Genomic DNA, 12,678 nt, shown 5'->3' on the forward strand with positions numbered 1-12,678 from the left:
ACCAAACAGGAACCAAAACCAATCTTTGGTGTTAGTAGCAGCTACAGAGTTATTAAAAGAAAGAAAATTTAGGGTCACAGTTCTCTACATATTTTCCACAGTTACCTATTTTGGATAATTAGACAACTTTATCAAAGGGCCTAACATCATGTGCTTTTCTTCTTTCTTCCCTGTTCCTCTGATCACCTTTTTCTTTGCTCCTTTTTATCTCAATGATCAGTGGAGCAATTGAGCATCTTGTCAAGACTCAAAAGATACACAAGCAAGTTCTCATGATGGTGAAAACAAGTAAGATGAACAGATGGTTCAATAGGTCAATGTGAGGCATGTATAGCTACTTCCATCATGTAGAAAAGCACATTCACTGGAAAACCTTACCCAACCTTCTTAGTTGTCCTGAAAGTGAGAACTATGAAAAGGGCAGGTGATATAAAAATGAGAGAATATGAATACTCCTGGGGACTTCAAATTGCGTGATATAAAACAAGATGTAAAGTATTAAGAAAGTACAATATTCTTAAGATCGTCACAAAGTTATGAAAGATTTTAATTAAAATCTCTGTGGCATTGAGATCATTCTATAAATATACCAATTACACATGAGGCAATAGTTAAGTGTGTCATACACTTTTACTAAAGCAGGAGAATGAAGAAAAGGAGATATAAATGACCAACACAAAATAATGCTGATAAGTAATAGTTTGGGACATTTGAATGTTGGGGTAGCAATGGAACATTCAGGCAGTGATGTAGATTGGGATTTCAAATAGAGAAATGGTATTTAAAGGAAGACCTGGATTGCAGGTGGACTTCTTTGAGCCTCCAACTTACTTAAGATGAATTCAAGTCATTAGAAATAGTGAGATTTCTCAGTTACATAACATGTAATCGAAAAAAATGCCAATGATTGAACACCAGAAAGCATTAATATTGAAAGGATGGGATTTAGGAGAGAATCTCAGAAAGAATATTGAAAAAAAGTGAGTATGTGAGAAAAGAAACAGAACAGAGTAGGGCCAGGGAAACCAAGAGACGAAGAGAGTTAAATTATATATTTTTATTTGTTTTTATGTTTTTATTTTCATGTTATTATTATACTGGGGGGTACATTGTGACATTTACAAAGGTTCTAACAATATATCATAGTTAAATTCATCCCCTCCATTATTCTCCTTTATTCCCCCTCCTTCCATTCCTGGAATAGTTCAATGATTTTAAATGGCAAAATAACAATAAATTATAGTGCAACTATGAATGATGAATGTATCAACAAAGGGGAAAAGATTTTTGTGACTTGGAGGAAAAATATATTGTAGTGGTATGAGTTCTGACCTTATATTTCTTGACTTTCCTTATGTAATCTTAGCTTCCCTTCTCTTTCTGTAGAAATCAACTTTATCAGTCTCTTAAACTTTACTCTCTTAGGAATCAAGGATCCTTTCCTCTGTGATTTTATCTCTTCGGTTTTCAAGTGACCAAAATTCAGCTGTTACTAGAACAAGCATAAAAGGGAATTCATTGGTTCCCATGACATAGAAACCTGTGGGTACACTGGCTTCAGGCCCATGGACCCAGGTGACCCAACCATGCTATCCCAAACACATCTTTCCACTTCTTGGCTCAGTTTCCTTCTGTGTTGCAGCAATTCTCAGGCAGGTGTTCTTAATATGCTGTGAGAAAGAGGACTCCCAGAAGCTCCAGGCCCACTTACTAGCTTTGGCTTGCAATCCAGGAAGATGAGTAGATTTTCATGGGAAGATTCTGATTGGTTCAGTTAACCTGTCCTTGGAGAAAAGGATGATTCCTATTAAAACACATAGACTGAGGATGGGAAGAAAGTGTCTTCCCAAAGATAGAGAAGTTCTTTTTTGAAAAAAAAAAAAAAAAGATCAAAAAAGGAATGCTACATGGCAAATACAGCTTGTGGTCACAACAAAACACTAACTTCCTACATTTGCAAAATAGTATACTCTACAACACACGGGATTGATTCAGATGTAACTGGCAAGGATAAACTTGTTAACCAATTTTGTGTGTCATAAAAGCTGTTCGAATCCTTAAAACAATCATTTCTGGTCACCAAACCCATGATTATGCCAAGGGAGGGGCTGGCCTTTCCCAAGATGAGCATGAATATAAGGCATCTGGCATCTGCATTGCCACATCTCAAGCTTCAGCTTGGAAAAGCTCCCTAATGACATCAGGATGAGCTGGTTCCCCCACATACATCCCCAAACCCTGACTACTTAGGAGAAGGCTGAAGCAAAGATTCCGACAATGCCTGTTGTTAGTTTACTGTGATCACGCCATTCCTGGGGCCAGTGTTTTCTTAACCACACAGTTTACAAACCCAAGAGTCATGGCTTCTCTCCTAGAGTCTGAAGAGAGCACCAGCTAGAACTTTTTGCACAGGTTATAACAAACAACAGGCAATAGTGACAAATCAGTCACCAGACTCCACTTCTGGGTTTTCCTCCATGAATGCTGCGTATGCTATCCTTGTGGATAAACCATCCTGCATCTGCCTTTGTTGTGCCACGGTCTATTTTACCCTGATTGGTTGTTTTTCTCCTTTGAAAAATTTTTAAGCATAGTGTCTCACTACTCAAATGCATCCTCGATTGTGGAGCAAAATATCATTTCATAAGAGCTTCATCGTCAGCTTCTTTACACATGTTCTAATTTTATGGATTTACTCATATTACCTGATTTTCCAAGATCTTAAACATCTCATGTCTGTGCCCTTCTTATAAAAATATTCTGTTTTCTTCCTTCCTTTCTTTTACAAGGTATATTATGATCATTGTCTCATTTTAACATTCAGAAAAAGCACAAAACATAAGCTATACTATGAATTATTACAGAATTAAACCCATAAACCAAAACAAATGTGAAGAAGCTTCTCCCTGGGCACCAGTGGCTCACTCCTGTAATCCTACCTATTTGGGAGGCTCAGATCCAGAGGATTGAGATTCAAAGCCAGCCTGAGCAAAAAGTTTGTGAGACCCCATCTCTGAAATAACCAGAGCAAAAAGTGAACTAGATGTGTGGTGCAACTGGTAGAGCGCCTGCTTTGCAAGTACAAAGCCCTGAGTTCAAATCCCAGTCCCACAAAAAAAAGCTTCTTCACTCCTTTTCCCAAACTAGATGTTCCTGTCACTTCAAACTGATGTGACTTTTCTGTAATTTTTCCTCTTTTTATGTGCAAATACAAAATGTATTTTGGTTTTTATGGTACTTATTTTATTGGTTATTTGACTGATGTTATTCTTTATATAAGTGGAATGATAAAACATGACTCTATTGTTTGTGGTACTGGTTTGTGAACTCAGAGTCTCATGCAAAATATGATTTTTTGAGTTTGATATCCTTTTTCTAAACATCTTCACTGTTATATTTGCCCACATGCTTGGTTTCATTAATGTACTTTCATTTCATTTCTGTACAATAACTCAAAAGTGATGCCCAGGCCAGTGCAATGGTGATGGTTCTTATCCATGTCTCTTGCTGCACAAGTATTGCACATCTGTTGGGTATAAACCCAGGAATGAGATTGCTACCTACAGTGGTTTTCCAAGATGGCTGTGATAATTTTCTCTCCAACTACCACGATAGCACCTCATGTTGTATCACATCCTACCACTGGCAATGTTAATCTTTTTAAAATTAACTCATCCTAAATTGTCTAGTGATCTCACAGCATGGCTTCAAGTTATACTGCTTGGAGTTCTATCTAGTTTATAATCTTTCTACGACGCTTGTAGGACATTTGGAGAGTGTGCTCATTTCTGTTGCCTGATATTGTCTGTTTCTCTTTCACATTGATTGTTAAATTGTTACATTTTGCCTTTGTTTAACTATATGTTACAAATATCTCATCATTTTCACTCACTTAATGGTAATTTTAGTATTCTACTAATTAACTTTGACAAAGACACATGGTTTAGATTAAGAGTAGTTAGGCTCAATAGAAATGTAAAATATTTTAAACACAGGTTAGCCTATGAAACCACAGAAACTAGTCACTCTCCTGGAGATGTGATAAACATGGCTTTCTTAAAGTAAATATTTTTTAAATAAGTAGGTACATGAAGGTGCATAAATTAGCAATTTTCATTAATTAATCACCATGTTATCAATTACAAGATCCAAAAATATCTTTTTTATTTTTATTTTTACAATGGAATTTTTTTACCTTATTTTGTTTTATTTTATTTTTATTGTTTTTCTGGGTGGGGGTACATTGTAGTATTTACAAAAGTTCTTACAATATATCAAATATATCATAGCTCAGTTAACCCCTTCCACCATTCTCCTTTATCCCTCCTCCCCTCATTCATGGAACAGTTTCAACAAGTCTCATTTTTCCACTTACATACATGTGTGCACAGCAGTTGCACCATATTCACCCTTCTACACTCTTTCCCCACCTCCACAATCCTCCCACTGGTACCAATCCTCCAAGCAGGACCTGTTCTGCCCTCTTGTCCTCCAATTTTGTAAAAGAAAAAAAATGACAGTTTTCTTCGAGATAGCTACACAAGGAGTTTCCTTGTGAAATTTCCATGTATATATGTATTATATCCCAAATAGGTTCATATCCTCTATTTTTTCTTCTTTCTACCTTAGTCCTCTTCTTATGTTTTAAAAATTCTACATTCATTCTTGTTATAGAGAGTACATCTGCCATATTCACCTTCTTAATTCCTTCTTTTACCCTCCCTCTCTCATATGTGACCTGGTTTTTGTAATATTACTGTATCTCATGTAATCTCTTAGTTACTGCTATGTTTTTCCTCAGTCATAATTACTACTATGCCTTCTAAAACCAAAATTCAGTTTTGTACATTCTTTATTTGCATACAAATAATGATGCATTTGGACAACCATTGGAATGTGACTGTCACTATTATATTTGTGAGGTTCATCTGTGTGCCTGCATGTCATGATAATTAATTGTTTCCTAAGTGACTGTGCATGTGTTTTGTTATTTCTTCTCTTGCTAGTCATTTATTTCCATTTGAAGCTTTGATGAATAATGCTGTTTTGAACCTTCATTTTTCATGTAAATGATCACATATACATATGAAGTTCTATTAAGTATAAATTTATGAGTGGAACTATAGATCCTTGGGTGTACATATGTTAAATACAGCTGAAAATGCCAGATTTCCAAAGCAATTGCACCAACGTATACTTCTATCAGCATTCATAAGGTTCATTTGGCTTAAAACTTCATCGATACTTGGTATCATCATTCTTATTCATTTTACCTATTGGTATTTATTTGTAGTAATATCTGTTTGTAATTTAAAATTTCATTTAGAAGAAAAGGTCAAACATGTTTTGATAAATTTATTGAATGTCTTCCTTCCTTAAAATAAATAGTTAATTTGTTAATTTTTCTACTGGGCTGCATCTGTTTATTGGTTTGTAGTATTTATGTAAATTTTGGATCATATGCACTGCAGCTATCTTTTTCCATTTTCTTTATTTTTACTTTCTTAATACTACTGTGTGATGAGAAGTCCTTAATTTTATATGCCCTAATTGATTATTTCCATTGAATTTATCATTTGATTTTATTTCAGAAATCTTTCCAAATGATCACTGCCTGATAATGCCTTCCTAGGCATTATTTACTAGCTCACCTTCTGGAGGTATTTTCTTTGCATTTGGTATTTAGATTTACAAAATGCCTTGAATTGACATTTTTTTCCAATTGGGTGTTGACCTGATCTAGTACTATTTAATAAAAAGATCACTTTTCTTATTGTTTTGGCATTATTTTTGTTGTCAATCAATCACACCATTGGGCCTCTGACTTCCACCATTTATATTGAAAAAACAAGTAGCAGTGAAATTGTCGCATAGACAATGATAGATTGTTTTGTCTATCTGCTTTAAAACTGCGCCTTCTTTGATTTTTCACCAGCATTGCTACTATGTATATGTATAGATTATTTTGTATTTGTCCTGCTGTGATTTTCTTTCTTTCATCATTATTGAGAAACTCTGAACCATTATTTCTTCAGATATAGTTTCTGCCTCATTCATTCTTTCTTCTCTTTCCAGCTACATTATATATTTTAATAATTCATTGTATCATTTGTGTTTTTTACCCTCTTGTATTAGTCAATGTTTTTCTTTCTGTGCCTCTTTCTTAATATCTTGTTTTGACTTCAAGTTCACTGACTTGCTTCATCTGGTTTTAATTTGTTCTCAAATACAATTTCATCATAACCTATTATTTTATATTTATTTCAAAAACTTCTGTACCATTTCTTTTCAATTTCAAGTTTTTTACTAAATAATTAATCTTGTTTGTCATGCTTTTGAATAATAAAGACTTGATTATCTTAAAATCAGACGGAAAACAAATATCTCAGGCTTCTGGTGACCTACTTTAATTTCTGTTGTTTTTGTTGAAACTCCTCCATGATGACTCTTACTTTTATGTATCTGGTTGTTTTATAGAGTACGCCAGGATTTCTGTTTAAAAGTTAGTTCAGTATTCCAGACTAGGACAATACCATCTTTCTCCAGAGAAGATTGATTTTAACTTATCCCTGGATAGTAGAAATCTTGCATTAGCTTTCTACAATTCCAAAATTATGAAATTTCCACTGGAACCTCCTCCCTTTTACCCTCACTGTACCTTGATCTTACAGGGTCACTATAGACATGCAATGCTTTCAAAATTTTACTTCTGCTTTCACCTCTTCCCGTCTTCTTCCGGTATTAGCTAATGTCCCCAAGTGAAAAATGGCCCCAGCTACCTAGTTAATTTCTCCTCCAGTATTTTCATCAAGTGACTCTTCATTAGTTTACTGGATCTCTAATACTTTGAAGAAGAAAAAGAGCAACTATTATCAAGAGTTTTTATTTACCTAATTAGAAAAATTGGCCTGAGTCCTCCACTACTGTAGGCCATACATATATATTCTAGACATTTTTAGGTCACTTAAAATTTACTTCATCATTAGTATGTTCTTTTCTTCCTAGAGGAATTAAAATTAAAATTCTTAGGAATTAATTTTAAGAATTAAAGAATTACAATCTCCCTCAAGTAAACTCATCCTTCAAACAATAATCAATGCCAAGCATAAAAATAGAAGTAGGAACTCCTAGTAGTCACTTTCTCAGCTTTCATCATTTTGGTTTTGCTCTCTATACATTCAACAAGTATTTTGTTGGCTAGTCTACTCAAATTGATTTCTTAGTGATAACAGCATTTCTATACTTAGCTGATAATTCAAAACTCATTGAAAATATTAAACCTCAGCATCAATGCTTTGTCCTTACCTTTTGACTTATCTATAGTTTTGACCTTTTGGATAACTTTGCATTTCAATTTGCTGTATATGAGTAACTGTCATTTGCTAATCCTCTTACTTTCTTTATCTGTTTCTCTTTCTGCATTTTAAAGCTTTTTTTTTTAGGACTTCTTTAAGTACTTTCTTTGTAGTCCTGACAACAAAATGATGATTAGTGGATTTAGTAAGAAATCTTTGATTCCTGCAAAATATTTTGTTCTCTGGTAATTTTCAACAGAGCACCCACATGGTACCCTGTGCAGTTCTGGCTTTTTACCATGATCCATTTACTTATGTTACCGTAACAATCTTCAAGACTCTGAGTCGTGTGTCACAATGAGAAAAGGGTTCACAGCGCAGTTCAGAGGTTAAGTATATTTTCTGATTAGCTTTTTAAGCTGAAAATGAATTTGCCCCATTCCCTGACTTAATTCCTCCCAGAAAGAGAAAAGAATGATCTAGGGGAGATTTTATTTAATCATTTCATACATAATATTGTGTAAATCTGTAATTTTCAATTCATTGATTTGTAGAGTAATATATAAAGATATATTTTAGAGTGATATATATAAATACATACATATATATGTATGTATGATACAACCTAGACTTACTGAATTAAAATTTTGAGGTTAAAACCCAACAGCTTTTAGAGGTTTGTTCTTTTTCTTTTCTTTTTATTTCTTTTTTTATAGCAGCAATGATCAGCCAAAACTAGGAATAGCCATAGTAGATTTTTTCTTTCTCTCAAATCAAATCTTTTCACCAAGAAACCTCAACAAAATTCAGTTTCTACTTACCACTTATCCCAATATGTCTACTTAAATCTGTATTTTTACAACTCACTTTACAACCCCTAGCCCCAGAGGACCATACTATCAAAGCTACATTGACTTTGTTCTCTCCCACCTTTCCTCTCCAGTTCCATCCAGTCTCTAAAATGTGCTGATTCTGCTTCCACAGTGCTCCTCTCATTGGTCATCTCCTTTACACTGCTATTGTAACTAACTACATTGGACTCCTACTTCTCTTGCTAAGACATTTAAAACTATTCTCCCTTACTCCAATATCCAGACCATAAAATCCATCCTATACCCTAATCTCAAAAACTGTGTGTTGACTTCATGTCTTAAGCAAACAAACTCATTTTCTGCAGCATATAGTGAATGTTTACAGGTGGGCATTGTTTTCCTTCCTGAAACTACCTGTTAGTTTACTTATTCCCTGAAACGTTCTCTGTGTATTTTTAGCTTTTATGTATTTGTTCATGGTACCTCTCATCTGGTTAACCCTTTCTCTATCTGTTTAAATATCATTAATATTTCAAAGTAAAGTTCAAACACCACCTTCTTCAAATCTTACATGGATACAGTGAGTAAGATTGTCTTACCATCGTTATTGTCTTTTGTTACAGATATTGCATGGAAATTTTCTGTGCTCATTGTAAGCTAACTGAAAGTTGAAACTAAATTATTTAGCTTTCTCTGTTCCTGAATGTCTGGCAGAACGCCTTGCCCACAATGAAGGCTCAGTAATATTTTGGAATAAATTGGTTGGTGCATGAAAAAATGGCTAGTTGGAGAATCATAAAACAACAGTAAAATGACTATCCAAACATCACTAAAATTTGCTTACAAGATTCTAATGGGAGACCTTGAGGGTAATAGAGCAGCAAACATATTAATATTGCCTAAGAATTATTTCACTTTGATGAGATGTTTGCCTGCATTCCTGCTTTGCTTGTCTCAAGGGCAAACGTCCATAACGCACAAACACTGACAGAGGGTGTAGAAGGATCTTCTGTGTGATTATTTAAAATTAATTTATTGACCTCATAATATTTAAGTGAATGGGTTCAAATGGAAAATATTGCACAAGACTAGGCCAGAGATATTTTGTTTTTAAATAATTTTAATTTGGAAGAGAATAACTTTTGAGAGGAAGAAACTAGTACTTACACATTTTTGGACAATTTCTAAAGGCAACTTACCCAATAAATTTGTGGGTTTTTCAAGAAAAAATAAGCATTTAACTTTATTTATTACATAAACCACCAGTAACATGCTCTTCAAAGTAGCTGTAATCAACTGGGAAAAAAAAATGTGCCCTCAGTCACTTGATTACTTTTGTCTTCTGCTGTTTGTTTTCAACTGTTTTAGACTATGTTATGCCTTTGGTCTTTAAGAATGGTGATGTACACATGCTATTCACATATAAAAGTTTTGACCTGATCACTGCCAAAATATCAAGAGTTCACATTTAAAGTACTCAGGTTGGTTTAAAAATGGGTAGGATTTGGAAATTTAATATTTCTGTTTTCAAGAAGGTCACACTCTACACTTAGCCTTGCCTCTCTTTTCATTCTTCATTCAAATGCTTATTAGTCTACTATTTTTCCAAATGTACTCTGAATTTTTCAGTTTTTATTTATTTGCAAAGGTCCTTCAGATAATATGGTAACTCTTCTAAAAAGTATTTTTGTGGCATAAAATTGCAAATAGAATTTTCAAATAGCAGCTTTAATAGGCAAATGGCCTCTGAGGACATTCACAGATTTCTTATGCAGGTAGAGACTGCATGCAACAAATTACTGAAACCTTGCCTTTTCATTGTTTTTCTCCCTTTTCTGCTTTTGTTCCACTTCATGTCTCTCTCCTTGAATTATAATTCTGCTCAGTTCCTTTACTCCACAGGTGGCCAGATGCTACTAACAATCTTCTTATTCCTTTTTGATCTTTTGGGGATTTTCTTCTTGTTTCTATAATTTCTCTATATATTTGAATTTTAAGATAATTTAATACCCCATTAAAAAATACTGAAAGATCTACTTTATTTTATCATGTTACCAGTTAGCTCCTTCCAGAAAACAAAATTCTCTATGGTCTTTTCTGTCTATTTTAAAATGTTCCCAAACCTATTAAGAAGAAGGATTGTAACAAACATCAATCCTTACCAAAAAATAATGTTGTGCTTTTATTTATTTCAGATATCCTACTTGTAGTTACACAACTGCCTACCATAAGTCACATAGCAATAGTTTGCATGTGTCTGAGAACAAGTAAGGATTCAGTCTACTCAAACTAGAAAGACAGATAATTTTATTAATTTTCTCTACAAGATAAGTCATCCCAGACTCTTTTGTTTATGAGAGACAAAAATGAATTAAGCACATAAGAGAAAGTTATTAGACTAGTAGCTGTGGTCTAGGATAAACATGGGGTGAAGTAGGGCTGATTCAGGGACAGAAATGTGCCTGTAGAAGTCTGTTTCCATTCTTCTCTTTCCTATTATTAGGGTTGTATCAAATATGTATTTGCAGCTGTAGGCTTCCATTCTCCTTATTATTTATGACCCTGGAAACAGAGTGGATGTCTTACAATAGCACCAGCAAACCAGGGATAATGCTGATTAGCTCATCAAGAGGTACTAGGTCCCGTGCTGGCGAATGACAGATTTTCCAAGTGCAGAAGGGGTAGGTCCAAAAGTAAAACCATGCAGGAGTGAGAATTAGCACCTAATATTGACTATGTTTATGTTCCCAACAGCAGCTCTAAATGATGCAGTCATCAGTAAACATCTGAGGAAGGGGTCTCCAAGACTACACTATCTATGAAAATACTACTTAAAATAGAACAAAAGGCTTATTGAAAGAAGTCTAAAGCCACTGAGAAAGAGATTTTGCCAGTAAGTGCTGTCTTCTTTTCTTGGACGGAGTATCAACTTCCTTGCACAATACATCTTTGCAAACCGAGATACACTCCATAGTCTTTCCTCTCATTGGAGAAGTAAGTCTTTCAAGCAATCAAGCGCTATATTTTAAATACATCTGGAGAACCTTGTCATCAGTACACCTGTCATCACATCTACTTAGGCTGGTCACATAGGATTCTATTGAGATTTTCTCCAGGGTAGTCTCAAGGACAACACTTTGGTTTTTTTTTTTTCTTCTTCTTCTTCTTCTTATATGTGGTCCCAAGGGCAGTAGTGCTGAAAAGTGTATCTACTCAAGTGAATGGGTTACTCGTATATAGATACAGAGACGGCTGTCCTCAACTACGTTCATGATGCAGGAAAGCCTCAATACCTTCCCTGTCCTTTCCTCACCACATTCTGGCCATTTAGACATACTTGCACTTCCCCAATCATGGTATACTGTTAGGTCACTCCATGTATTAATTGAACAACATCAATCAAGAGTAAAGGCTCTCCCTTCAGTTCTACTTTCCGATGCATATTTTTATGATTATTTCCGCACAAAATCTTTTCACATTCCTTACCCTTATTATTAACTTTAGCCTCAGGATGTGAAAGGTATAATCTGTGACTTTCTACTCATAGTGACATTCCTTTGACCAGGAATACTAAGTCACTTAGGAGATGTTTAGAAATGAGGAATTTTGTGTCTTACCACAACCCTCCTGTATAGAAACATTCTAGATTATTCAAGTGTGCTTTTAATTTTCTGACACATTGACTTATAGCATATTCTTTGTATTTAATAGCAAATATCTAGCAAATAGGTTCTTATAACTGCTATGTAGAAGATTTATACATTTTGGATTTAACTGAATTGTAAGAAATGTATCCTCATAGCATTCCAATGGAAAAAGTCCACACTCTTCCTGATGTATCACACTGGGGTCTTGCATTCTAAGAAAATGAAGATCCTCTGATGATGCCATGTGCCCAGACTCCAGATTTAATATTTGACTACATCTCTTTTTTCAAATCTCAGAAATCTCTCCCTGTTTTCTCTAAATCCACCAGGGTGATCATGAAAACACTGGTGAGGAAATATATTAGTGAGAGTTCCCACTGAATTGTACATGTCCGAAATACACCAGCTCTATTGATGGCCTTTCAATTTAAGCATTTGGACATGTTGTCTCCCACTAACTCCACACGCAGATGCTGATTACATTAGCTTATGAAATCACAATACTTCTGATGTGAACAGAAGCTAATGCACTTCTATTTTCTTTCTCTTTCTCTTCACCTGGTTATTAGAACAAGGAGCAGAGCCCAGCAGGTCCAGCTGTACCAGTCAAAGCCCACGTGATAGACTCAGCCAAAATCAGCAAAGCCAATTTGTAGCTGAGATGCAGCTGAACACAGACACGTGAGTGAGTCCAGCCCACTCTAGGTTTGGTCAGAAGAAGCGTACAGCCAATACCACTGCCAAAATATATATTGGAATATTGTTATGTATCGTTGGAGGTTTGAGGATTTTCATTATGCAACATTACTGGAAGAATAATGTAAAAGTTTTTATATACTCAGTTTCAGCTGGGATTTGTTCACAACTTAAACAATTTTTATAGTGCCTAAACTGAAAAGCTAGCAAAAAATGTTCTCCACACTG

At 34.7% G+C, this 12,678-nt stretch overlaps 1 long non-coding RNA gene across 1 annotated transcript in view; it reads right to left on the reverse strand.

Moving 5' to 3' along the window:
- Positions 1-1,042: 1,042 nt before the first annotated feature.
- Positions 1,043-12,678, reverse strand: part of LOC141410711 (uncharacterized) — a 33,617-nt gene continuing 21,981 nt past the window's right edge. Inside the window, exon 2 of the long non-coding RNA XR_012435499.1 lies at positions 1,043-1,784. This is a non-coding gene — a long non-coding RNA (uncharacterized lncRNA). The remainder of the gene's footprint in view (positions 1,785-12,678) is intronic.

Source organism: Castor canadensis, chromosome 9 (genome assembly GCF_047511655.1).
Source record: "Castor canadensis chromosome 9, mCasCan1.hap1v2, whole genome shotgun sequence".
Lineage (NCBI taxonomy): Eukaryota > Metazoa > Chordata > Mammalia > Rodentia > Castoridae > Castor > Castor canadensis.